General features: G+C 44.7%; 1 long non-coding RNA gene across 1 annotated transcript in view; it reads left to right on the top strand.

Moving 5' to 3' along the window:
* Nucleotides 1-206: 206 nt before the first annotated feature.
* LOC136619737 (uncharacterized) overlaps nucleotides 207-26,425 on the top strand; it is a 44,238-nt gene continuing 18,019 nt past the window's right edge. The window contains exons 1-2 of the long non-coding RNA XR_010791017.1: nucleotides 207-225; nucleotides 17,493-17,574. This is a non-coding gene — a long non-coding RNA (uncharacterized lncRNA). The remainder of the gene's footprint in view (nucleotides 226-17,492; nucleotides 17,575-26,425) is intronic.

The raw sequence follows: 26,425 nt of genomic DNA, 5'->3' as shown, positions 1-26,425 counted from the left end.
AAAATCTGTAGCATGACACAAATATGCAGCTTAGTTTTTCTACTGCCAGTAAATAAGGTTAGTCAAAACCCCATGATTTATGTGATGTCATCAGTGACATCCTTTTTGGGTCTTCTATTGGCTACAGCAGTCACATGGGTAAACAAGCCATGTGACCACTGCAGCGCTTATAAACAGAAGACTGGAGCAAAGGTGATCAATGGGGGAGAGACGGGGCAGCAGGAGGTGAGAATTGTGCTTTTTTACTTATGTAGACTATATCCCCAACTGCCGCCAATAACTTAGACAACTTAGATAACTTAGACAACTCCTTTAACAGGGCATATGACGAAACACATCATCTTTATATGCACATGGGGTAAATATTAGAGATGAGCGAGCACCAAAATGCTCGGGTGCTCGTTATTCGGGACGAAATTATCGCGATGCTCGAGGGTTCATTTCGAGTAACGAACCCCATTGAAGTCAATGGGCGACCCGAGCATTTTTGTATTTCGCCGATGCTCGCTAAGGTTTTCATGTGTGAAAATCTGGGCAATTCAAGAAAGTGATGGGAACGACACAGCAACGGATAGGGGAGGCGAGGGGCTACATGTTGGGCTGCATCTCAAGTTCACAGGTCCCACTATTAAGCCACAATAGCGGCAAGAGTGGGCCCCCCCCCCAACAACTTTTACTTCTGAAAAGCCCTCATTAGCAATGCATACCTTAGTTAAGCACCACACTACCTCCAACAAAGCACAATCACTGCCTGCATGACACTCCACTGCCACTTCTCCTGGGTTACATGCTGACCAACCCCCCCTGCACGACCCAGTGTCCACAGCGCACACAAAAGTGTCCCTGCGCAGCCTTCAGCTGCCCTCATGCCACACCACCCTCATGTCTATTTATAAGTGCGTCTGCCATGACGAGGAACCACAGGCACACACTGCAGAGGGTTGGCACGGCTAGGCAGCGACCCTCTTTAAAAGGGACAGGGCGATAGCCCACAATGCTGTACAGAAGCAATGAGAAATATAATCCTGTGCCACCGCCATCAGGAGCTGCACACGTGGGCATAGCAATGGGGAACCTATGTGCCACACACTATTCATTCTGTCAAGGTGTCTGCATGCCCCAGTCAGACCGCGGTTTTTAATTCATAGACACAGGTAGGTACAACTCCCTATTGTGAAGTCCCTGTGGACCGACAACATGGGTGGCTCCCTGGAACCCACCGGCGGTACATAAAAATATCCCATTGCATTGCCCAACACAGCTGAGGTAGTAATGTCGTGCTTAATGCAGGTGGGCTTCGGCCCACACTGCATGCCCCAGTCTGACTGGGGTTCTTTAGATGTGGAAACAGATGCATTTATAATTCTCTGTGGACCCACAGCATGGGTGGGTGCCAGGAAGCCACCGGCGGTACATAAATATATCCCATTGCATTGCCCAACACAGCTGAGGTAGTAATGTTGTGCCTTATGCAGGTGGGCTTCGGCCCACACTGCATGCCCCAGTCAGACTGGGGTTCTTTAGAAGTGGAAACAGATGCATTTATAATTCCCTGTGGACCCACAGCATGGGTGGCTCCCTGGAACCCACCAGCGGTACATAAAAATATCCCATTGCATTGCCCAACACAGCTGAGGTAGTAATGTCGTGCTTAATGCACGTTGGCTTCGGCCCACACTGCATGCCCCAGTCTGACTGGGGTTCTTTAGATGTGGAAACAGATGCATTTATAATTCTCTGTGGACCCACAGCATGGGTGGGTGCCAGGAAGCCACCGGCGGTACATAAATATATCCCATTGCATTGCCCAACACAGCGGATGTAACGTCAGCTGTAATGCAGGTGGGCTAAAAATTCATTTGATTACACTGTAGGCGAGGGCCCACAAAAATTGCTGTATCAACAGTACTAATGTACATCCAAAAAATTGGCCATGGCCAACCAAGAGGGCAGGTGAAACCCATTAATCGCTTTGGTTAATGTGGCTTAAGTGGTAACTAGGCCTGGAGGCAGCCCAGTTTAACGAAAAATTGGTTCAAGTTAAAGTTTCAATGCTTTTAAGAGCATTGAAACGTATAAAAATTGTTTAGAAAAATTATATGAGTGAGCCTTGTGGCCCTAAGAAAAATTGCCCGTTCGGCGTGATTACGTGAGGTTTCAGGAGGAGGAGCAGGAGGAGGAGGAATATTATACACAGATTGATGAAGCAGAAATGTCCCCGTTTTGGATGGTGAGAGAGAACGATGCTTCCATCCGCGGGTGCAGCCTACGTATTGCTTAGGTATCGCTGCTGTCCTCTGGTGGAGAAGAGAAGTCTGGGGAAATCTAGGCTTTGTTCATCTTGATGAGTGTAAGCCTGTCGGCACTGTCGGTTGACAGGTGGGTACGCTTATCCGTGATGATTCCCCCAGCCACACTAAACACACTCTCTGACAAGACGCTAGCCGCAGGACAAGCAAGCACCTCCAGGGCATACAGCGCGAGTTCAGGCCACGTGTCCAGCTTCGACACCCAGTAGTTGTAGGTGGCAGAGGCGTCACGGAGGACGGTCGTGCGATCGGCTACGTACTCCCTCACCATCCTTTTACAGTGCTCCCGCTGACTCAGCCTTGACTGGGGAGCGGTGACACAGTCTTGCTGGGGAGCCATAAAGCTGGCAAAGGCCTTGGAGAATGTTCCCCTGCCTGCGCTGTACATGCTGCCTGATCTCAGCACCTCCCCTGCTACCTGGCCCTCGGAACTGCGCCTTCTGCCACTAGCGCTGTCGGATGGGAAGTTTACCATCAGTTTGTCCACCAGCGCCCTGTGGTATAGCATCATTCTCGAACCCCTTTCCTCTTCGGGAATGAGAGTGCAAAGGCTCTCCTTATACCGTGGATCGAGCAGTGTGTACACCCAGTAATCCGTAGTGGCCAGAATGCGTGTAACGCGAGGGTCACGAGAAAGACATCCTAACATGAAGTCAGCCATGTGTGCCAGGGTACCTGTACGCAACACATGGCTGTCTTCACTAGGAAGATCACTTTCAGGATCCTCCTCCTCCTCCTCTTCCTCCTCTTCAGGCCATACACGCTGAAAGGATGACAGGCAAGCAGCATGGGTACTGTCAGCAGTGGGCCAAGCTGTCTCTTCCCCCTCCTCCTCATCCTCCTCATGCTCCTCCTCCTCCTCCTGAACGCGCTGAGATATAGACAGGAGGGTGCTCTGACTATCCAGCGACATACTGTCTTCCCCCGGCTCTGTTTCCGAGCGCAAAGCGTCTGCCTTTATGCTTTGCAGGGAACTTCTCAAGATGCATAGCAGAGGAATGGTGACGCTAATGATTGCAGCATCGCCGCTCACCACCTGGGTAGACTCCTCAAATTTTCCAAGGACCTGGCAGATGGCTGCCAACCAGGCCCACTCTACTGTAAATAATTGAGGAGGCTGACTCCCACTGCGCCGCGCAAGTTGGAGTTGGTATTTCACTATAGCTCTACGCTGCTCATAGAGTCTGGCCAACATGTGGAGCGTAGAGTTCCACTGTGTGGGCACGTCGCACAGCAGTCGGTGCACTGGCAGATGAAACCGATGTTGCAGTGTCCGCAGGGTGGCAGCGTGCGTGTGTGATTTGCGGAAATGTGCGCAGATCCAGCGCACCTTTCCGAGCAGGTATGACAAGTGTGGGTAGCTTTTCAGAAAGCGCTGAACCACCAAATTAAACACATGGGCCAGGCATGGCACGTGCGTGAGACTGCCGAGCTGCAGAGCCGCCACCAGCTTACGGCCGTTGTCACACACGACCATGCCCGGTTGGAGGCTCAGCGGCGCAAGCCAGCGGTCGGTCTGCTCTGTCAGACCCTGCAGCAGTTCATGGGCCGTGTGCCTCTTCTCTCCTAAGCTGAGTAGTTTCAGCACGGCCTGACACCGACTGCTGGCGACATGCTGCTGCTGACACATCTTGATTGCGAGACAGAGGTTGCGTAGGAGGAGGAGGAGGGTGGTTTAGTGGAGGAAGTATACACCCCCGCAGATATCAGCACCGAGCTGGGGCACGCAATTCGGGGGGTGGGTAGGACGTGAGCGGTCCCAGGCTCTGACTCTGTCCCAGCCTCCACTAAATTCACCCAATGTGCCGTCAGGGAGATATAGTGGCCCTGCCCGCCTGTGCTTGTCCACGTGTCTGTTGTTAAGTGGACCTTGGCAGTAACCGCGTTGGTGAGGGCGAGTACAATGTTGCGGGAGACGTGGTCGTGCAGGCCTGGGACGGCACATCGGGAAAAGTAGTGGCGACTGGGAACCAAGTAGCGCGGGGCCGCCGCCGCCATCATGCTTTTGAAAGCCTCCATTTCCACAAGCCTATACGGCAGCATCTCTAGGCTGATCAATTTTGCAATGTGCACGTTTAACGCTTGAGCGTGTGGGTGCGTGGCGTCGTACTTGCGCTTGCGCTCAAACTGTGGCGCTAGCGACGTCTGGACGCTACGCTGAGAGACATTGCTGGATGGGGCCGAAGACAGCGGAGGTGAGGGTGTGGGTGCAGGCCAGGAGACGGTAGTGCCTGTGTCCTCAGAGGGGGGTTGGATCTCAGTGGCAGGTTGGGGCACAGGGGGAGAGGCAGTGGTGCAAACCGGAGGCGGTGAACGGGCATCGTCCCACCTTGTGGGGTGCTTGGCCATCATATGCCTGCGCATGCTGTTGGTGGTGCCTCCCCAGCTGATCTTGGCGCGACAAAGGTTGCACACCACTGTTCGTCGGTCGTCAGGCGTCTCTGTGAAAAACTGCCACACCGTAGAGCACCTTGACCTGTGCAGGGTGGCATGGCACGAGAGGGCGCTTTGAGAAACAGTTGGTGGATTATTCGGTCTGGCCCTGCCTCCACCCCTGGCCACCGCACTGGCTCGGCCTGTGCCCACACCCTGACTTGGGCCTCCGCGTCCTCGCCCGCGTCCACATCCTATAGGCCTACCCCTACCCCTCAGCATGGTGTATTACCAGTGATTTGATTTCGCAGGCAGGAAATAAATTGGCGCAAGCCTGCTGTTAAACGTAGCTGGCTGCGTATGATTTGTTTACTATCTCCACCCACCACACACGTACACAGAACGCTGAGGACTGACAGAGGCAGGGCACATAGAATTTTTCCCTTTTTTTAAAAAGAAAAGGCCCACTGACTATATTCAATCAGATAAGAAATCTGTTCCACAGAAATGCAGTTATATGAAGTGCAGCAGAGCGGAGACTTTTCACAGGCAGCAAATAAATTGGCGCAAGCCTGCAGGACAAATTGAATGTTTCCCTTTTTGGGAAACGGAGGGCCCACTGACTATATTCAATCAGATAAGATATGTGTTGCACAGAAATGCAGTTATATGAAGTGCAGCAGAGCGGAGACTTTTCACAGGCAGCAAATAAATTGGCGCAAGCCTGCAGGACAAATAGAATGTTTCCCTTTTTGGGAAACGGAGGGCCCACTGACTATATTCAATCAGATAAGATATGTGTTGCACAGAAATGCAGTTATATGAAGTGCAGTAGAGCGGTTACTTTTCACAGGCAGCAAACAAATTGGCGCAAGCCTGCAGGACAAATAGAATGTTTCCCTTTTTGGGAAACGGAGGGCCCACTGACTATATTCAATCAGATAAGATATGTGTTGCACAGAAATGCAGTTATATGAAGTGCAGTAGAGCGGTTACTTTTCACAGGCAGCAAACAAATTGGCGCAAGCCTGCAGGACAAATTGAATGTTTCCCTTTTTGGGAAACGGAAGGCCCACTGACTATATTCAATCAGATAAGATATGTGTTGCACAGAAATGCAGTTATATGAAGTGTAGCAGAGCGGTTACTTTTCACAGGCAGCAAATAAATTGGCGCAAGCCTGCAGGACAAATAGAATGTTTCCCTTTTTGGGAAACGGAGGGCCCACTGACTATATTCAATCAGATAAGATATGTGTTGCACAGAAATGCAGTTATATGAAGTGCAGCAGAGCGGAGACTTTTCACAGGCAGCAAATAAATTGGCGCAAGCCTGCAGGACAAATAGAATGTTTCCCTTTTTGGGAAACGGAGGGCCCACTGACTATATTCAATCAGATAAGATATGTGTTGCACAGAAATGCAGTTATATGAAGTGCAGTAGAGCGGTTACTTTTCACAGGCAGCAAACAAATTGGCGCAAGCCTGCAGGACAAATTGAATGTTTCCCTTTTTGGGAAACGGAGGGCCCACTGACTATATTCAATCAGATAAGATATGTGTTGCACAGAAATGCAGTTATATGAAGTGCAGTAGAGCGGTTACTTTTCACAGGCAGCAAACAAATTGGCGCAAGCCTGCAGGACAAATTGAATGTTTCCCTTTTTGGGAAACGGAAGGCCCACTGACTATATTCAATCAGATAAGATATGTGTTGCACAGAAATGCAGTTATATGAAGTGTAGCAGAGCGGTTACTTTTCACAGGCAGCAAATAAATTGGCGCAAGCCTGCAGGACAAATAGAATGTTTCCCTTTTTGGGAAACGGAGGGCCCACTGACTATATTCAATCAGATAAGATATGTGTTGCACAGAAATGCAGTTATATGAAGTGCAGCAGAGCGGAGACTTTTCACAGGCAGCAAATAAATTGGCGCAAGCCTGCAGGACAAATAGAATGTTTCCCTTTTTGGGAAACGGAGGGCCCACTGACTATATTCAATCAGATAAGATATGTGTTGCACAGAAATGCAGTTATATGAAGTGCAGCACAGCGGTTACTTTTCCCAGGCAGGAAATAAATTGGCGCAAGACTGCAGGACAAATACAATTTTTCCCTTTTTGGGAAACGGAGGGCCCACTGACTATATTCAATCAATAATATATGTCTTCTGGCCCTGCCTACACAATTCTCTCCCTGTAGTATTACTGCAAGGCGCAATGCTCTGCAGACAGCCGATTTTGAAAAGAAAAAAATATGCAACACTGCTAACAGCAGCCTGCACAGTACTGCAAACGGATAAATGTGGCCCTAAGAAGGACCGTTGGGGTTCTTAAAGCCTACACTCACTCCTAACACTCTCCCTACCTAAGCACCACTTCTGTCCCTGTAGTATTACTGCAAGGCGCAATGCTCTGCAGACTGCCGATTTTGAAAAAAAAAAATTTTGTGCAACACTGCTAACAGCACCCTCCACAGTACTGCACACGGATATATGTGGCCCTGAGAAGGACCGTTGGGGTTCTTGAAGCCTACACTCACTACTAACACTCTCCCTACAGCAGCTCCGGCACCAGCAGCACTTTCCCTCAGCTAACTCACAAGACATCTGAGGCGAGCCGCGGGAGGGGCCGACTTTTATACTCGGGTGACATCTGATCGCCCCAGCCACTCACAGCAGGGGGGTGGTATAGGGCTTGAACGTCACAGGGGAAAGTTGTAATGCCTTCCCTGTCTTTCAATTGGCCAGAAAAGCGCGCTAACATCTCAGAGAGGAAACTGAAAGTAACCGGAACACCGCGTGGTGCTCGTTAAGAGTAACGAGCATCCCGAACACCCTAATATTCGCACGAATATCAAGCTCAGACGAGTACGTTCGCTCATCTCTAGTAAATATTAAAAAGGAGATAAACTTGAACTAGAACTTCTTCATGGTGAAATATTTGCCACAAGGAATTTCTCACTTCAACACTGTAAATTAGGCTTAAAAGTGACCACAACCAATTTTGTTGTCTTTGTCAATGTCAACAGAGTTTTACAAGACAGCGCAGAAGTAAACCCTAAGCAACTTAGCCTCTACATAAATGAACTCAGTGTCCCTCACCATAAGATCCTGGAACTACTACCCAATACCTCAAAACAAACAGTTCGTACTGACATCATGGCTTGGCTCCCCAGGCTTGGCACAGACTCATCTTTCCCATACTGGTAGCATTGCAAAAAAAGCTTCACCACCCTAGGCTGTCCTAGCTGGCTAGTATTTAAAGTAATTGACCAACTCAAAATAGTGATGGGGGAAGTAGGAGCTCATCCTTCTCTCCTCCAACTCTAGCAACCAGGTCCTATTCCGGGTTTTTTTTTTTAGAGAAATGCCTCTTTCTTTGTTATACAGATTCTGGTTGCCTGAAATATGCCATTATAGTGGCACAAATATGCTACTTCAGCAGCCACACTGCCACACTTTCCAGGACAGACTCTATTTTGTGTGAAGGCCTATGCTTCTAGAAGAGAATATCCTGTAAACATGGGATCCGTTTAAGTCAAGCCACATCACTTTCAGGGGTGGTTATATAGCTATATGCATAGGTGTAAGGTGAGTATGGATCATTGTTTACTGTTTAATACGATGAGGCTTTTCTTGAATAGTACTGTCGCTTTAAGATGGGATAGGAATGGAGGAATATGCATGAAGTCACTGGAGCGGGAAGTGCCGGAAGAAGAGTTAGAGGAGGAACAGCTACGCTGTGGATGGCAGAAAAGAGTTTTTCTTGGTTGAGGCCACAGTGACGCAGTAGTTGTTCTACGAATAGGCGTTTCTTCAGTGAACGGGAAAAGGAGCACCAAATGGTGAACCAAGAGTGTTTCCCCTATTCCCTCCTTTCCAACAACTCAGAGCTTGTTTGTAAAAGAGTCATCCCTAGCCAACCAGGTGGAAATAAGCTACTGATATCCCATACTAACAGGTCTTCAAACTATCTAGGTGAGCTTATTAATACCCATTGTTGATCCCAGTAACCAGGTATGGACTTTCATTATTTTGCCACTAACGCAGAACACCGAAATCGATCTTGTTGATTGTTAACCTGCGTCATACGGTATAAGAGACTAAGCTATCCTGGAGTATGGGACTCAATTTGATTCTTTCTTTTGCCATTACAGTTTATTGTTTTCTGCAGCAATCTCTAGTAGCCTATATTAATTACCTGCAAAGCCACTTGGCCATAGCAGCCAACAGGGCCTACTTCAGGACCAAGTCCTCCCCTGAATCATTGAGTCATGAGTCTATGATGTCCTATCAGTCCACACAAGAGGAAAAAGGGTCCATGACCTTGCTTCTGGAGCTCAGTCGGGAACTCTCTGTTCTGGAGCCATGTCTGTTCATTGCCTGTTGGGCCAACCTGGAGAACAAAGGAAGCCCTGAACATGCCACTTTGTTCTTCTCACACATAGGTACCAAATATGACTCACATGCGATCTGACTCCTTTTTAAGATACAATGATCAAACGAAAAAGTACAACTGCCTTGATACATGTGAGACTTTCCATAAAATTGCTCTAATATCCCATGAAGTATCAGCATAATTGAGTAGTAGTTGAAGTGATTATCACTTTGAATATTAAATCCATTAGAAGCCATTTCTTCCTATTGTGTTTGAGAAGAGAACATATGTAGCTCAAAATCTATGCAAAGGGAAAAAGAAATAGAATTTTCAATTAATATTCATTTATTTTGTTTTAAGATGGTCCAAATCATTTGCAACATTGAACTTAACATGTGTTTCTTCAATAAAACATTATGACATTGATGCCAAGCAGATGGAAGTGACATATAATATTGTACATATGGCAGTATAACATTCATACCAATTAATTCCCTTCATAGACTAATTAACCCAACTGTTCAAGAGCAGTCACATACACATATGCTGCGCACGTTCCAAGCTGGAAATTGCATTTTGTAACACTTAAAAAGAATTTTCCATATTGAAATCAAGAAATTACCGGTAAATAAAAGTCCCTTAGCCATATCATATATATATATATATACATATGTTCATGCAAAACTAGAGGACAGCCAATCCGTAAGTTGTACCAACCACTTTAAAGAAATGTGTCATAAAGTTAAAGGGAATTTGTCATCAGTGGCTATCCCTTTAAACTGACAATATGGCGCTACAATGTATTAATCCTTTAATTTACACGCTCTTTTAAAATCAGCAGTGACTCTATTAGCCATAACGCATATTTTCATTTTAGCATGCGCCGTATGCTAATTACACGTCTCTCCTGAACACGCCTCTCTACCCTTGGCAGACAGCCCCCAGTGCTCCTGATGTTAGCGTCATTGAAAATCCTGCACTAGACTTGTTTCTTCTCCTTCCTGGTTCTGCCTTGGGTGGTCCGCAATTCAATACTGAAGCCTGGGCATCTAGGGTCACTGCACATAACTAGGATGGGGAGGAGATAGAACGTGCATGGGATTTCAATGATGCTTATGCTGATGTGAAGAGCACTGAAGATTTATCTGCCAAGGTGAAAGATATATGTTCAGGCGAGTGACTCCTGGATGCAAAACACCATAAGGGCCGCCCAGGTGACTTTGGACATATATTAGCATACAGTGCGCTAAAATAAATACAAGTCTTATGGCTAATAGAGTCATTGGCAATTTCAAGACAACCCTGTGATTTAGTGCAATGCCATCAGTTTAAAGTGCCAGGCACAGATGATATTACAATTTCCTTTAATTCTAGATTCAATTCATTGGCTACGTCCATCTCTACAACAAATGTTTTGCTCCAATACATCTTAAATAAAAAATATAGCAACTTCTATAAAAGTTTTGCTTAAAAATGGCCTCCTGTTTTATGTACGCAGCCCCAAAGGCATTATTATGCATCTCCATGGCTACAGACTTCAAACACACCCTGTGGGTTGTCTGATCATACGTTCTTCTATCTGTCCTGTACTGCTTTCTAACATACATTTGGTAATAAGAAATAAGGAAAGGGATGAAAGAGTATGAATGCAAAGTCTGACTGTGCAGTGTTTGTTTGTAGTCTGATACTATGGAGACACATAGGTGTGATGGTGTGAGATATAGGCTCCAGGATACAACGCAGTAGATAGTGTTACAAAAATATTGACATGCTGGGCTCCGCAAAAAGCTCCAGGAGGCCCCTTTACATGCAAATAAGGATGATAAAGTGTTAATGGGCAGTACTGGCCATTATCACTTTATGCAAAAAGATTGCCAAAACTTTCAAACATTCAATCGTTTAAAAGATTTTCTTTGCATGTAAATGGGCCTTAAGTCTTAGAAATAGTACTATATGCAAACTAAGAAATAATAATATTTCACACGTTGTATAGAATAATTACAATATTGGCAACAGACAGCATCAATAAGGCAATTCAACTTTAACCCAGAGTGATAGAACAGTAAATCACAGTTTAGTTCACACTGTACATTGATTAAGAAGCAGCCCTCCGCCGCTTGCATAAGCTCTACTAATACTGTCTTTAAATATCCAGGCTCAACTCCGGTTACTATCCCAGTAATAGTTTGCTACTAACTGTTCAAGTCTCTCATTAGTTTGCTACAGTCCACATAGTTTGTATTTGTATCCTCACTGCCCTGACAGCAGGCCTGCTGACCAACTAATGAGTCCTTCATGGTGTGTACACCTTCAGCTTTTATTGAGGCTGGCCTTACTAATGTACGTTGCATAGAAGTATTAGCTTTGAGTGACTTAGGCTACTTCGAGTTGGGAGCGTTCCTCAACCATGATTCCTGGAAGTACTAGAGAGTTGTCTGGTAATCCTACTGTAGTAGTAGCTTGGCTACCTCTCTCCAGCAGATTGTCGAGTCCTGGATGATAGCTCCTCCACAGACAATGGCTCCTCTGCAGCTGTTCCTCCACAGCCCCATGTGGTCTCTGAGCCTGATCTAGTGGTCAGAACCATAACTAGAAGCCCTTGGGCCCTAATGCAAAATCTGTAACAGAGCCCTCTACGTATGATGTGCTGTTTATAGTACTAGTGTCTTCTTATGCGATAGCTGGGTCTTTGGGCTCCCTAAGCTTCCATGGTCCGGTAGCAACTGCTACCCCTGCAACCCCTATTGCTACACCCCTGGTCCTCAGTGTCCTCCATAGCAGTCCTCCTCCCACCAGTCTCTGCACTTTCTGTTGCAGGCTATCACACAGATCCAATACCTTATATAGTGTTTACATCACCTCTCTTGAATGTTCCCACAGAGCATGCTCAGTCTCAAGTGCTGAAAATTGGTGCACATTTGGCATATATAATGATTTGGGTACAATTTTTGGCACAAGTCACAGTCCATCATCAAGGCAAGCATGTAGCCCTTTCAGGTACTCCCTTAGATAGGCATAAACCGCTAGAAGACTTTTAAGCATGACTATTTTCAAAATTGCCTTTTTCTTACTTTAGAAGCGTTGGAGCAATAAAAGAGTATTACAAAACAGACATGTGCTTTTCGTATGTTGAAAACAAATATAATTAGTTTTGTTCTTCTGTGTTTTAGCTTATTTTTAAAACTTCCCTGGGGGTGACCATATTGGAGACACACACAACCTGAGTGCATTGCCTACATAGACAGTACATCAAGGCGCGGGTGCTGTATGGCAAGTGCAATGAATGAGAGTTCATGGACAGAAAAGTGTATATAGACTAATATAGTGTCCAGGAATGGAAAGGGAAGCTGAATAAAGAACTGCATACAACCTCTTCTCAGTGCTGCAAGGCCTGCGGCAGTAAAAGACACCTGCCATCTATCATTTCATATGAAAATTAGCAGGCCCTGACCTTTGTCAACTAGCAAGACCCGGCTCGTCAGCCTAATGCACTCAAAGTTGTGCCCAAGATTCTTGGCTGCGACTTGCATCAGGCAGCACATGGACACACATTTGTGTGCTGTCTGATCTCAGTGGACATTGTACGTCCTATTATCTTTCATAAGATGGACCAGAATAGGACATGCTGCCGGTGTTTTCGCATGGATCGATGGTCCATGTGAAAACTTGCACGTGTGAATAGCTTCATGGGCTATAATGGGGCCATGTGCTGTCGTTGAAAGGTACGGACAGCACATGGACAGGACAAACAGCCATGTAAATGAGCGCTTAGTGTAAGTCCCTGTGCTTCCTTTGGCTTGGTGCCTTTTACACCAGGTGCCCTTGATTTTCTAAATTCACATTAGCTGTAATCTTTACCTTATTCTCTGATACAAATTAATTCCTTTACTTGGATCACTGCTCCGATCAGTCATCTCTACTTCAGTGCTGCTACAACGATCAGTGGCCGACTCCCTCCCTACAACACAGTTCTGGCACTTATTCCATGACACACCAATGGCGACTGGTGTCTAGGTTTCTATACTAATACACAGAAAAGTTCTACTTTCTCATCTGCAGAACTCCTCACTGCTACACACACTGCCTTCACACAGCAACAACTTCTCTTCCTGTTTCTGCTCCAAACACGACCTCTTCCTTAGCCATCTTAACCGGGACTCGGGTGTCCTTTTCTGTAGAAAACAAGTGCACCTGATCTTGCAGTGCAGCAGCACGTCTGTGTGTTACAGGTCTTAGATGCAATACCATACTCGGCTCATGGACAAGAGTGGCACTGTTTCTGGTAAAAAAAAAAGATGTCCTCTTTTTCCCAATCTTATACAACCCGTTTAAGTCTCCCAGGTGGATAAATACTCTAACTTCAGCCAATGCTACTGAATGCAATATAAGTATCATCTGCTAACTTGGCCTACTCTGATGAGTGAGATTTAGATGTCATGTATAAACAACTCTCTTAGGGTCTTAAGGAAAAGCATTCATTTTGAGCAGTTGGATGGAATCCACCGCGTTCATTGAATCTCTGCATATTACCAAGAGCATTATTCCATCGGCGGTATGGGAAGAAGGGAGAAAATAGCGTCTGAAAAAGGATAGAGCCCTAGAGACACTGAGATCTGCCAGGACTGGAGAGCTATGTCACAAGACGGCTTCTGACATTTTGAGGGATCTTAAAGTCCAACCAAATGACAACTGCTTAAGTAGCTGCATGATGTAGCATTGCCCCGAGAGGATGGTCAGAGTTGGCCACCACGTGGAGGAGATATCTTGTTGAAGACAACTGTATAGCACTCTTGGTCCAAGAGCTTTGGATAAAAGACTATGCAATAGCTCTGGTCACCTAAACTGTTTATCTGGGTTTATATATAGAGTGCTCTTTCACTAGAGTGGAAAGAATCACGGTCCAGATTACAGAGTATAAAACGGCATGTGGGCTTGAATTTCATACCGCATCTATGTAACCTATACTTCTTCCTTATTGGAAGAGCATGAATGTAATTGGTTCTATTTTTAACACATGATATTTTAATTCTCCATTCGGAATGTCATTCTCCTGTCTATGGACACTAAACATAGAACATTATAAATAACTAGCCACTAATCTGGGCCAACTACTGATCCGATGCCAATATCTCTGGATTATAACACAAAATGATATAGTGACAGAGAAATACATCTTAGTTCATTATATATTAATTACACATTTTAAAACTATGCCCACAATTAGAAATTTCCTGGTCCTATATATCCTGTATATAGCAAGATTGGTCAATGCCCTCTCCCAGGTATCTCTAAAGCCAATTTAAAAGAAAATGTATTCCCTAATTTCAGGATAAGAGTTAATTCGTGGGGGAATGACCACAGGAGCTCCCAGGGATCCCAACCAACTCCCTGAATGCCCCATGTGAATGGAGAGGCAGTGTTCATGCATGACCACTGCTCCATTCTCTTCTATGGGACTGATGACGATTCCTGAGTACATCGATCTTTGCCTGTCCCAAGGAAGTGAATGGAGCAGAGGTTGAGTATGTCCACTGCCACTCCTTTTACATAGGTATCTGGGGGTGTCTCAGAATGCATGACCACCACCCAATTAACATTTATGGGATGGACAGAGACTGCAAAGTGTATCAATCTCTGCCTGCCCCATAGAAGGGGATTGCAGAGATCAGAGTCCAGTTGATCATGTGTACCACTGCTAACTTCACAGGTGCATTTAGGAGCACGGTTTTCAGGATAACTTGGGATTAGTGTTAAACAGTTTGCTAAAAGTTTGGAGTGAAAAGCAAACCCCCTCCTCCTTGTTTTTATGGGTCTTAGGTAGTGTTATACACCAGTTTTAGGGGCATTGGTGAAGTTTGAGTTCAAACTTTTTGCCCAAGTTCGATGAACTGGCCAAACCAGTTTGAACAATTCGCTCAATACAACTGGGGATTTCAGAAGTCAGACCCCCAGCGAAGACCATTATTTTCTTTCCTGCAGACAATCAATAAATGTCTTTGGTGGTAAAACTTCTTTAATGCCCGTTCTATGCCTGTGCTAATTAACCACATGTCTGGGGCAACTTCAAGGAGTTTGGTAGAGGCTCACACAAATGTCAGGCATTATCTACTCACCATATAGTATGCCCCAAGGGGAAAATAGTGTAGAAACCCAGGAGGCCTAGTAAAAAAGAGTGGAGCAAGATGTTTGGGCACTCAAAGCAGAAATAACAAATAGCATCTTGGAGTTTGGACCAATCAAAAGTAGGAGTGCACCAGAGGGGTAGTTTTTGGAAGATTTAACAATATACTTTGCTCAAAAATGGCCATGCTATAAGGGCATTCAGTTCCTGTAGGTGAAAAAGGGTGGGCTTCAACTCCTTAGCAGGACGAATTTTATCATTTAAAAGTGCCCATACACCTTCAAGATCTGTCAGGTAAACGTTCATTCGACTGATAGCCATTGTATTTCCACCGGTTCTCCCAAATGCATGACTGCGCAGTTTGACTGCGCACTCATGTGTTTTACATGGAGAGAAGGAGGTAAACCACAACTAGACAATGGTGACGGTAGATTATTTCAAGTGGGGGTTAAAAGATTGGGTGTTAAAATTCAGCATACCCAATCCTTCTTTTCTCCAACATCATCTATTTGGGAAAGTAGAGAGGTTCCCATACATATGCAGAAGTCATTTGGCAGAATTGTATTATACCTGTATAGTGTTCCATGTGTGGAGGCCTTAACCCATTAAGGACCAGGCACGGTAAATATACGGCGCCTGGTTCTGGGCTTAAAACCCCACCGATAGTAAAATTACAGCGGTACTTTAAGTCTCCTGCCTCTGGAATCAGAGACAGGACGGGTTATCAGCTGTTAGTGACAGCTGATAACTGGGAGGAGAAGGCAAGAGGGGTTTTTTAAGCCTTTCTGCCTTTCCCTTCCCTGAGTACACAGTGCTCAATGAGCACTATGTACTAGAAAGTAAAAGTGGAAGGGTTTCTTCCACTGCGGCAGCCGGAGGGGGGGGGGGTCATGTGACTGCCGGGGTTCCCTGTTACAGCAGAGCTGGAGGGTCATACTAGACCCTGGCCAGCTCTACCAGTGACTAATGTCACTGCAGGGGTTGTTTTCCCCTGTAACTAGGGCTCCTATGGATGCCTTAGCTACAGTGGGAAAATGTCAAATTTAAAAAAAAAAAAAAAATGCCCCCCAGAGGTCTTATATGACTTCATTGGGGCACATAGATAGTAAAAAAAACATAATTACATACACAAGTAAATAAAAATTACAAAATACAACAACAATATATACATAAGAAAGAAAATAACCTGAAGCGGACGCCAACCAAAACCGTCGCTACATGCGCCCTGTAATCCAAAACCATATATATTATATATCAAAATGTCCGAAACAAATAGAGGAACCCATTTCTATACTTTATTTTAGCATAAATATACTAAATAAAAAAAAAAATACTATAAATGTTTAAAAAATATTTTTTTTAATATTTTACCCCCAATAAAACTAAAAAACTGAAAAAAAAGTTAGTAAGAAAGATATTTAAAAAATAGACATATATGTCACGGAAAAAAAAAACGCAGCAAAAATAATTTTGGTAGCTAAAGGAAAAAAAATTGATCAGTAAAACCGCCACATGGGTAAACTCCCTAAAAAGTGTCTGGTCCTTAAGGTACAAAACAGCTTGGTCCTTAAGGGGTTAAAAAAGAGCTGGAAAGGTGAAGGTGGAGTAATGGTGTGGGAAATATTTTTTGGCACACCCTGTATTCTTTATTAAGGTGCAAAACAGCTTGGTCCTTAAGGGGTTAAATGGAATCTGCCAACTCCAACATGCTTCTCACACTGCAGGCACCATGTTATAGAGCAGGAGGAGCCGAGCAGAGGAATATATAGTTTATGTGAAAGATTCAGTATGACTTGTATTTTACTCATTTAGATCTCTGCACATTTTGAGCTGAACAGTCCAATGGGCGGTCCTATCAGTGATTGACAGCTACCTCTGTATATACAGCATACATGGCTGTCAGTCACTGATGGCTCCGCCCCCTGGACTATTCAGCTTAGAATGTGCAGAGATATAAATGAATATACTACAAGTTCTACATAATCTTTCCCCATAAAACTATATATCAACCTGCTCAGCTCCTCTGGCTCTACAACATGATGCTTGCAGATTGGACGGCATGTGGGAGCTGACAGATTCCCTTTAACTCCATGTCTAGCTCCGAATTCTATAAAGCTACATTAAGAAATAAAGCTGTAGAGGAATTTAGATCTATCTGGATTAAACATCGTGGATGTTTATGTGAAAAGATTATTCCACTCAGATTATACAAGGCTTTGTGGAATTTCTACTAAGTACATTGTTTTATTTCATGCCCTTTCTTCTTTGTTCTTCAGTTTGTACCATCTTGAGAGACTTGTTTATTTTCAGGGCACGTGATTACAATGCCGCTCTGTATGTGTTGCTTATCGTTGTATGGTGTCCAAATGCAACAAAAAAACACAGCTACCCAGTAAGTCTAAAATATCTAAACGTCTTGAGATAAACATATACTGAGACCAAGAAGATTGCATGATGTATTTATGAATTGTTTTAGGGGTCTGAGCTTCATTCCCCTGATATGGAGCTCTGAATCCCTTCCTGGTCCCTTGTGCACCACAATATTCAGTGGCATTCCTTAAAAGCAATGTGCTGAACGGCTTCTCTCTGACTACCTGATGCCATTATGCATTGATAGTCTAAGACACTTAAGCCCCTTGTAGAGACAATGATTTTCACTCAAAAATCGCTCAAAGCCATCTTTTGAGCGATAATCGTGTGTAACTGCACTGACATCATGCAGTTTTCATTAAAGGGGTTGTCCCGCGCCGAAACGGGTTGTTTTTTTTTTTCAATAGCCCCCCCGTTCGGCGCGAGACAAACCCGATGCAGGCATAAAAAAAACAAACCGTCCAGTACTTACCCGAATCCCCGCGCTCCGGCGACTTCTGACTTACCTTGTGAAGATGGCCGCCGGGATCTTCACCCTCGGTGGACCGCAGGGCTTCTGTGCGGTCCATTGCCGATTCCAGCCTCCTGATTGGCTGGAATCGGCACACGTGACGGGGCGGAGCTATGAGGAGCCGCTCTCTGGCACGAGCGGCCCCATTCAGAAGACAGAAGACAGGACTGCGCAAGCGCGTCTAATCAGGCGATTAGACGCTGAAGATTAGACGGCACCATGGAGACGGGGACGCTAGGAACGGAACAGGTAAGTGAATAACTTCTGTATGGCTCATAATTAATGCACAATGTACATTACAAAGTGCATTAATATGGCCATACAGAAGTGTATAACCCCACTTGCTTTCGCGGGACAACCCCTTTAAGCCATCGCTCATCATTGTCTTTCAGCATGCTGAAAGATCAGCGATCAGTTATCAGGAATTCACAGGGGGAAACAGCTGATACTATTGTTTCAGCTGTATCCAGCTCCCTGATGACAGGTTAGGTATGAAGAACAGAGCGGTCCAGCTGTGTTCTCCATATCCCGCTCGGAGCGCTCGGCTGTATAACAGCTGGGCGCTCCGAGCAGAGAAAAGTTGGATGCAGAAGACAAGCAGGGACACCCAAATTGTCTTCTGCTTACCCCGCTCGGAGCACAAGGTGATTACTCAACATTTGAGCAATCACCTTGTGCTGTATAAAAGCACACAACGATTATCGCTCAAAAAATCTTTTTAGCGATAATCATTGTGTCTGAACCAGGCTTAAGTGTTGCTCCTACGGGCCAGTGCTGCTCACATGCGCATCACAAACTGGTCAATCAAAGCAGGTGTAGTGTCTCATACTACTGTTACATACTGATACACAGTGTGCATTAGGCAGTCAGAGAAGCTGGTGCCGCGATCTTTGCTTACTCAGCTCTGGAGGCTCAATTTAAAGCTTCTGAGCCATAATGCAAGATTTGCAACAGGGCCTTCCAAAATTACATTAAGTTTATGGTATGGGTGCTCTACTTTTTGACATAAAAACTGCTACCGTACTGAAAATGCACACAATGTTGTCGCAGAACAGAACTAATTTTTACAGTGATGTCACAGTACATGGATGACATACATAATGATAACCTACCAGAGAAAGAGTAAAAACAGTGATGTCAGAATACAGAGATAATAAACACAGTGAAGTTACAGTACAGGGATAATAAACACAATGATGTCACAGTACAGGGATTATAAATACTAATGTCACAATATAGGTATAATAACTATGGTGATATCACAGTACAGGGATGAAAAACACTGATGTCATAGCATGGGAGTAAGCACCATGATGTCACAGTACAGGGATAATAATCATAGTGGTCACAGTACAGAGATAATAAACTCAATGATGTCAAAGTACATAGATAATAAATACTGTGATGTCACAGTACAGGAATAATAAATATAGTGATGTCACAGTACATGTATAAATACTGCGATGTCACAGTACAGGGATAATAAAAATAGTGATGTCACAGTACAGAGATGAAAAACAGTGATGTCATAACATAGGGGTAAGCACAGTGATGTCACAGTACAGGGATAATATTTCTTTATGTGTGTGTTGGGCCTTCTCAGGTACTAGGGTCTATGTAAGAGTGCAATCTCCAAGTCCCTTATTATTACTCCCGTAACAGCTAGTAAGTCATTGGTTGGAGAATACTTGTAAAAAGGATAAAATAGTAAAATAGGTTTATCAGGCCCTAGCTTTCTGTCAGTGTATAATATGTGAGTGAATAATGAGTTTGGGGGTAGGATTAGAGTTAAAAATGGAGAAGGGATATATTTTTTTTTAAGAAATAAAACCGCCCCATCCAGGAAATCCCCAGTGATGATATACTCAACATCCACTGCGTTCTGTCTACTCATTTCTACGTGACGACCATTGAGCTCTATGTAGATAACTGAGAAAGCAGAAGTGGTAAAGAACCATTTTTGTCTCCTCTCTGGGGACTTTGAGCCATTGACATCTGGGTCCCATACATGTACAATGATGAGTTTGTATGCAACCAAAGACATAAAGGCAAACTGCCACACAGGCTAATCCAATGCAATTAAAAAACTGTTGCCATTTAACATAAAATAGGATCAGAATGTAGAAAAGCCAATTTTGTGATAAGCAATATGGTTATCACATGGCATAGCTAAAGGCTCACGGACCTTGATGCAAAAGTTTAGCTTGGACCTATGTGATAGGACAAAGGCCTTCAACCAGTTCTCGGAGGAAAAGATTGCTATAATCCCCTCTCCCATATATTCATGTGTGGCAGAGTTGGCAAAGTTCCCCTCTCGTCCAACAGAAGTTCAAAAAGAAGAGACATCAAACGAGAAAGGAGGGGAGGACTACAAGCAAAGAGACTCGAATTGGGTGACATTCCCAGCAATCTGTGCCAATGGACTAATATAGGAAATGTAGTTTCGACGATTGTGCCTATTGCAATCATGCTCCCCTAGACCTGCCTTGTGGGAGAGAATGTAATAGACCAATTGGATTGCCATAAAGGTAGTGGAGGAATTATGGTGTTTCTTAACCATGAGACGTAAGATGTTTATCTGTGCAATTTTTTTATAGGGAAACTGGGATTGTTAAAATCTGTGTCAATGGACCAGGGAATGTAGTAAATCCTAACCTATGAGCATATTTATCCCAAAAGTATAGCATCCGATTCCCAATGGTAGAGGGACTGATCCACTGGGTCTGTTTCTGTAATAAGCAAGCAAATCCGGTAGACTCATAATACTTGAGCTTTAGCGTGTATAAGAAATTTGTAACCCAACTGGGGAGCAAATACCAACCACCAAAATCGATAAAAAGGGGACTAAAAGCCTTAAAATTTAGAAATCAAGGATATTGGAAACGTTTGAAAGAAATGTAAAACATGAGGGAGAACATTTATCCTCCGGAAAAGTATCTTCCCAAACATTAAAGAATAATAATAATCTTTACTTATATAGTGCCAACATATTCCGCAGCGCTTACAAGACAGGGGGAACAGAAACAAAACCATGGTTACATGTAGTAATCAATTGATGGAAACAGTAGGGGTGAGGGTCCTTCTCCAATGAGCTTACATACTACAAATAATGGGGTGATATAGGAGGTAAAGGGGCTGGAGATGTGCACGGTATGGCGAGGTGGAGAGTGAGGGATGCTATACACAGACAATGGTCAAATTGAGCCATGTGGTAGCTAAATCGGTATGACTGCAGGGGCGGTTGACTACGTCTAGCAGAGGTTGCAATCAGTAGGACTGAGCATGTAATCAGTAGGAGTACAGAGGGGTTTGTTAAGGGGATACGGTATGCCTCCCTGAAGAGGTGTGTATTTAGAGCGTGCCTGAAGTTGTGTGAGTCAGGGATTGCAAGGATAGTGTTGGTAGTGCGTTCCAGAGGACGGATGCTGCTCTGGAGAACTTTTGGAGGCGGGAATGAGAGGTTCGAGTTAAAGGGGCACTTAATCTGATTTCCTTGGCGGAGTGGAGAGTGCGAGCTGGGGGGTAGATTGAGATCAGGAAGGCAATGTAGGGTGGCACAGTCCTGTGGAGAACTTTGTGGATGAAGGAAATGAGTTTAAATTGAATTCTGTATATAACGAGTAGGCAGTGCATTGACTGCCACAGGGAATAGGCGTCCGAGTAGTGGCTGGACAGGAAGATAAGTCTGTCTGTCGCATTCAGGATGCATTGGAGAGGCGGGAGTCTGGTGCGGGGTAGACCGATCAGCAGCAAGTTGCAATATTGGAGCCAAGAGTGGATGAGGGCAAAGGTGAGCATTTGTAGCATGTCCATGATTAGAAAAAGGCGGTGTTATGATCGCGTGGGAAAACTAAGAAAGAGGTCCACGCGATCGTGACCAAAAGAGAAAGAGAGAGATGGATGCACAACTGTTTCAGACAAACTTGCCCTGTGCTACTGGGGAGAATGTCAGAGCCCTACCTAAGCGGGGACATTGCCCCAATAAAGGGCGGCCCAGTGGTCTTCGGAACTGGGTCCTCGCTGATCCTAGGAACCACGCCACAGAACAGGAGACATAGACATGCCACATAACAGGGACAGAACAACAGGACACACAGAGCAGAGAACACAGTATACAGCAGACAAAATGCAACCACTAGTAACAGACAATAAGCTATATATAAATCCCTGGTATTAGTTGACATTTTGTACAAAACATGGAAGCTAACAGGCCACTTCACAGTTCCTGGTTGTACTGCTAGACCCTACACTAATCAGGTGTCCAGCAGAACCAGACACAGTTCACACAGCAAGCTGCACAAGACAGGACACAGATAACAGGTCACACAGCAAGCTGACACAAAACTGACAGAAAATAAACGTACAAACTGACATGAACCAGCAAGATACAGATCACACCACGAGCTGCAACAGACAAGGACTCATGACTGCTCACTCTGGAACCCAGATAGACACTGACAGGAGTCAGACTGGGTTTATATGTGAGCTCAGACCCAGGGGATTGGGTAGCAGGAGACTACCACACCCAGCTAGCTCAATTAACCCCCAACCACCCGTGGAGCTGTGCTGCTAGAGACAATAGTACTACAGGTCTCAGCAGCACATGTAACAGGCGGATTCTTGTGATGTTCTTGAGGTGCAGTTGACATGTTTGGGCCAGAAATTTGATGTAGTGGGCAAAGGAAAGATCAGAGTTTAATATAACACCAAGAAAGCGGGCGTGCTGTCAGGGAGTTATGGTGGTGCCACACACTTAGATGGAGATGTCAGGAGGAGTCCGGTTAGTAGAGGGCGGAAACACCAGTAGGTCAGTTTTTGAGAGGTTCAGTTTTAGGTAGAGAGAGGACATAGTGTTAAAGACAACGGACAGACAGTCAGTGGCATTCTGAAGGAACGGTGCTGTGAAGTCATGGGAGGAGGGGCACAGCTAGGTATCATTAGCATGAAGATAGTATTGAAAGCCATATCTCCTGATGGTTTGTCCAATAGGGGCTATATAGATGAAGAAGAGGAAGGGGCTGAGGACCAAGCCCTGGGGGACCCCAACAGAAGAGGAAGAGGAGGGGAGGTAGAGCCAGCAAAGGATACGCTGAAGGAGCGGTGAGATTAGTAGGAGGTGAACCAGAAGAGAGCAGTGTCTTTTAGACCAATAGAGCGAAGTCCAAAGGAGCAAACACCACTTAGTCTAGAGCCAGATAGCAACTCTGGCTTTGCAATATGAAGATGATGGCATTGCTTTGCAACATCACACCTAATGGCTGTCAACAGTTTGCATTGTGACCTGCAGTCTTACCATGACACTACTGTGGCAAAAAATTACAACAGTGACCACCGGTTACAACCTGCATATGATTTTTCCAGCATAGACCACAATGCAAGCCATGTGCAACTGTGACTTGCTTGCAACATACCTGCAATTTAACTGTTTTAACAGCCAAATCACAAATCTAAAATAGTAACGCTACAGCACGTCTCAGCCAAATCGCAAAAAAGTTTTCGGTTGCATGATTTGTCTGAAGCTTGTGACTCAAGTTACCATATAGCCCAGCCTAACATATACATATTTTTCTCTCTTCTGTGTGATGTTAAAAACACCCATAGATAGGGGATAATTTGAAATCTTCATACAACCCCTTTAAGCTTTCCCCCCGGTATACCCAGATTTGTAACTTGAAGCCCCCTGATACAAAATCTTCGTTAGTGACCTTGACTTACCATGTGCCATTTACAATACTGGTGTCCTCTTATATGGTGGAAGGGCCTTTGAGCCACCACATGCACCAGGGCCCAAGATATAGATATACCCTGGGCGTACCCCAACAAATGTGTACTACTGCCCCGCTAGGATAGCATAACATATCGGTTACTCATTGCTGCTACATAGGCTCAAATAATATTATACTAGATTAACATTTCGCACTTCTCTGCAGTATAGAGCGTTCTCTCTACGCTAAACATTTAATTTGGAAGAAAATGAAAAAGAAAATACAACCTGTTTTTTTAATTATGGAAACCGCAGTAATTATATAAACTCACATGTGTTTATTCTGGACCGGAGATTCTTTTCAGTACATGTGCCATTGGTGTATTGTTTCCTAGTAATATGTAAACTTCTATATAGCAATTTATATTAATGTGCTCATTGCTGACCATGCTCCAGAACGATTACAAGCATGCCATTGTTCCCCGTTCCTCATCACTATTTACTTTGTACGTGCCATAGAAGACAATATATAAAAAAGTCTTTCAGCCCTGCTGCAAGTAACCTCAAGTTGACAGAGTTATTCGTAGTTTTCACTTATGATCTCACTTTGTTTTCCATTACATAACAATCATGCAATCACCATACACGTGTTATTAGCCATGGCTCTACCACCTCCAATCAACTCTGCTCCTTCCCAGAGCATTGTGCATTACCGGAGCCGACCTTTTGTTGGATGGTGTCCAATGTGTATTTTGTTATTTTCTGTTGGATCCTAACTCCATGTGGTATAGTGGCTAAAAGTATACAAATAGCCAAACCATACAGCGCCAAATTCTAGGCACCCATATAGTAGTCCATTGGTCCTTCTTTGGCCTTCAGAATCGCAACATTTCATTGTGGTGTCTATCAACAGTTAAAGAATACAGGGTGCGCCAAAAAATATTTCCCACACCATTACTCAACTATCACCTCTCCAGCTCTTTTTTAACCTCTTAAGGACCAGGCTGTTTTGTATTTAAGGACCAGACACTTTTTAGGGATTTTACCCATGTGGTTGTTTTACTGCCCTATTTTTTTTTCCTTTAGCTATCAAAATTATTTTTGCTGCGTTTTTTTCTCCGTGACATAGGGCTATTTTCTAATATCTTTTTCACTGACTTTGTATGGTTTTGGATTACAGCAACGGTTTTGGGTTATTTTTTTTCTCATGTATATATTGTCGTTTTATTCTGTATTTTTTTCTAATTTATTTATGTAATTGTGTATTTTACTATCTTTGTCCCCCATGACGTCATGTAAGACCTCTGGGAGACATTCACATGTTTTTTGCTTTTTTTAAATTTGATACTTTCCCACTGTAGCTGGGGCATCCATAGAAGCCCCAATTACAGGGAAAAACATCCCTTGTAGTGACACTAGTCACTAGCAGAGCTAATCAGGGTCTACTATGACCCTGCAGCTCTGCTGTAGCAGGGAATCCCAATGGTCACGTGAACCCCGACTCCCGTAGTGGAAGAAACACTTCCACTTTTACATTTAGCACACATCGCTAATTGAACACTGTGTACTGAAGAAAAGAGGAGGCAAAAAAGGGTTAAAACCCACTTCTCCCTCTGGGTTATCAGCTGTAACTAACAGCTGACAATCCGTCCTGTTTCTGATTTATTACAGAAGCAGGAGGCTTTAATCCCCGCCATGATTTTACATACGGCTATAGGGAAAGTTATACAGTCCTGATCCTCCGTACAAGAACCCCAATGGTCCTTCTTAGGGCTACATCTGACCGTGTGCTTTACAGTTGTGGCTGGCTGGGAGCAGTAGTGCACCAACTTTTGTACTCCATACAGCCTCTATTATCTACAAGTCTCTGTGAGCGGTAAATTACCCCAAGGTATCAGCGCGAGACAGCGGGTTAATTTTTTTCAAGTCACAGCATAGAGCCTCCGCTATCTACAAGTCTCTGTGTGCGGTGAATTAAGCCACAGTTGTCAGTGCTGTACAGTGGGGTAATTTATTTGGGCCCTGCTCTATTCTTAATCCGCCATGATGAGGAGTAGGGGTAAGGGTCGAGGACACAGATGCGGGAGTCCAAGTGAGGGTGTGGCAGAGGCCCAGTTCCTGGTCCAGGTGAATCACAGCCAGCCGCTGCGGGATTGGGAGAGAGGCAAGTTTCTGGGCTCCCCAGCTTCATATCACAATTTATGGGTCCGCGTGGTAGACCTTTATTACAAACAGAGCAGTGCGAGCAGGTCCTGTCGTGGATGGCAGAAAATGTTTCCAGCAATGTATCGAGCACCCAGTCTTCTACGCAGTCCACTACTCGCTGCCCAGAGACTGCAACTATGAATCCTCCGGCTGCTCCTTCTTCCTCCCAGCCTCCTCACTCCATGAAAATGGCATATTTGGAGCAGGCAGACTCCCAGGAACTGTTCTCGGGTCCCTGTCATGAGTGGAAAAAATGGATCGTCTCTCACCTGAGGAGTTTGTCGGAATTGATGCCCAACCTTCCGAAAGTTCCCAGAGTCCGGACAATGAGGCTGGGGACTTACGGCAACTGTCTCAAAAGCTTTTTGTGGATGAGGATGATGAGACACAGTTGTCTGTCAGTGAAGTAGTAGTAAGGGCAGTAAGTCCGAGGGAGGAGCGCATAGAGGATTC

The sequence above is a fragment of the Eleutherodactylus coqui genome, chromosome 3 (assembly GCF_035609145.1).
Source record: "Eleutherodactylus coqui strain aEleCoq1 chromosome 3, aEleCoq1.hap1, whole genome shotgun sequence".
In the NCBI taxonomy this organism is placed as follows: Eukaryota; Metazoa; Chordata; class Amphibia; order Anura; family Eleutherodactylidae; genus Eleutherodactylus; species Eleutherodactylus coqui.
This window is presented reverse-complemented; position numbering and strand designations above follow the sequence as displayed.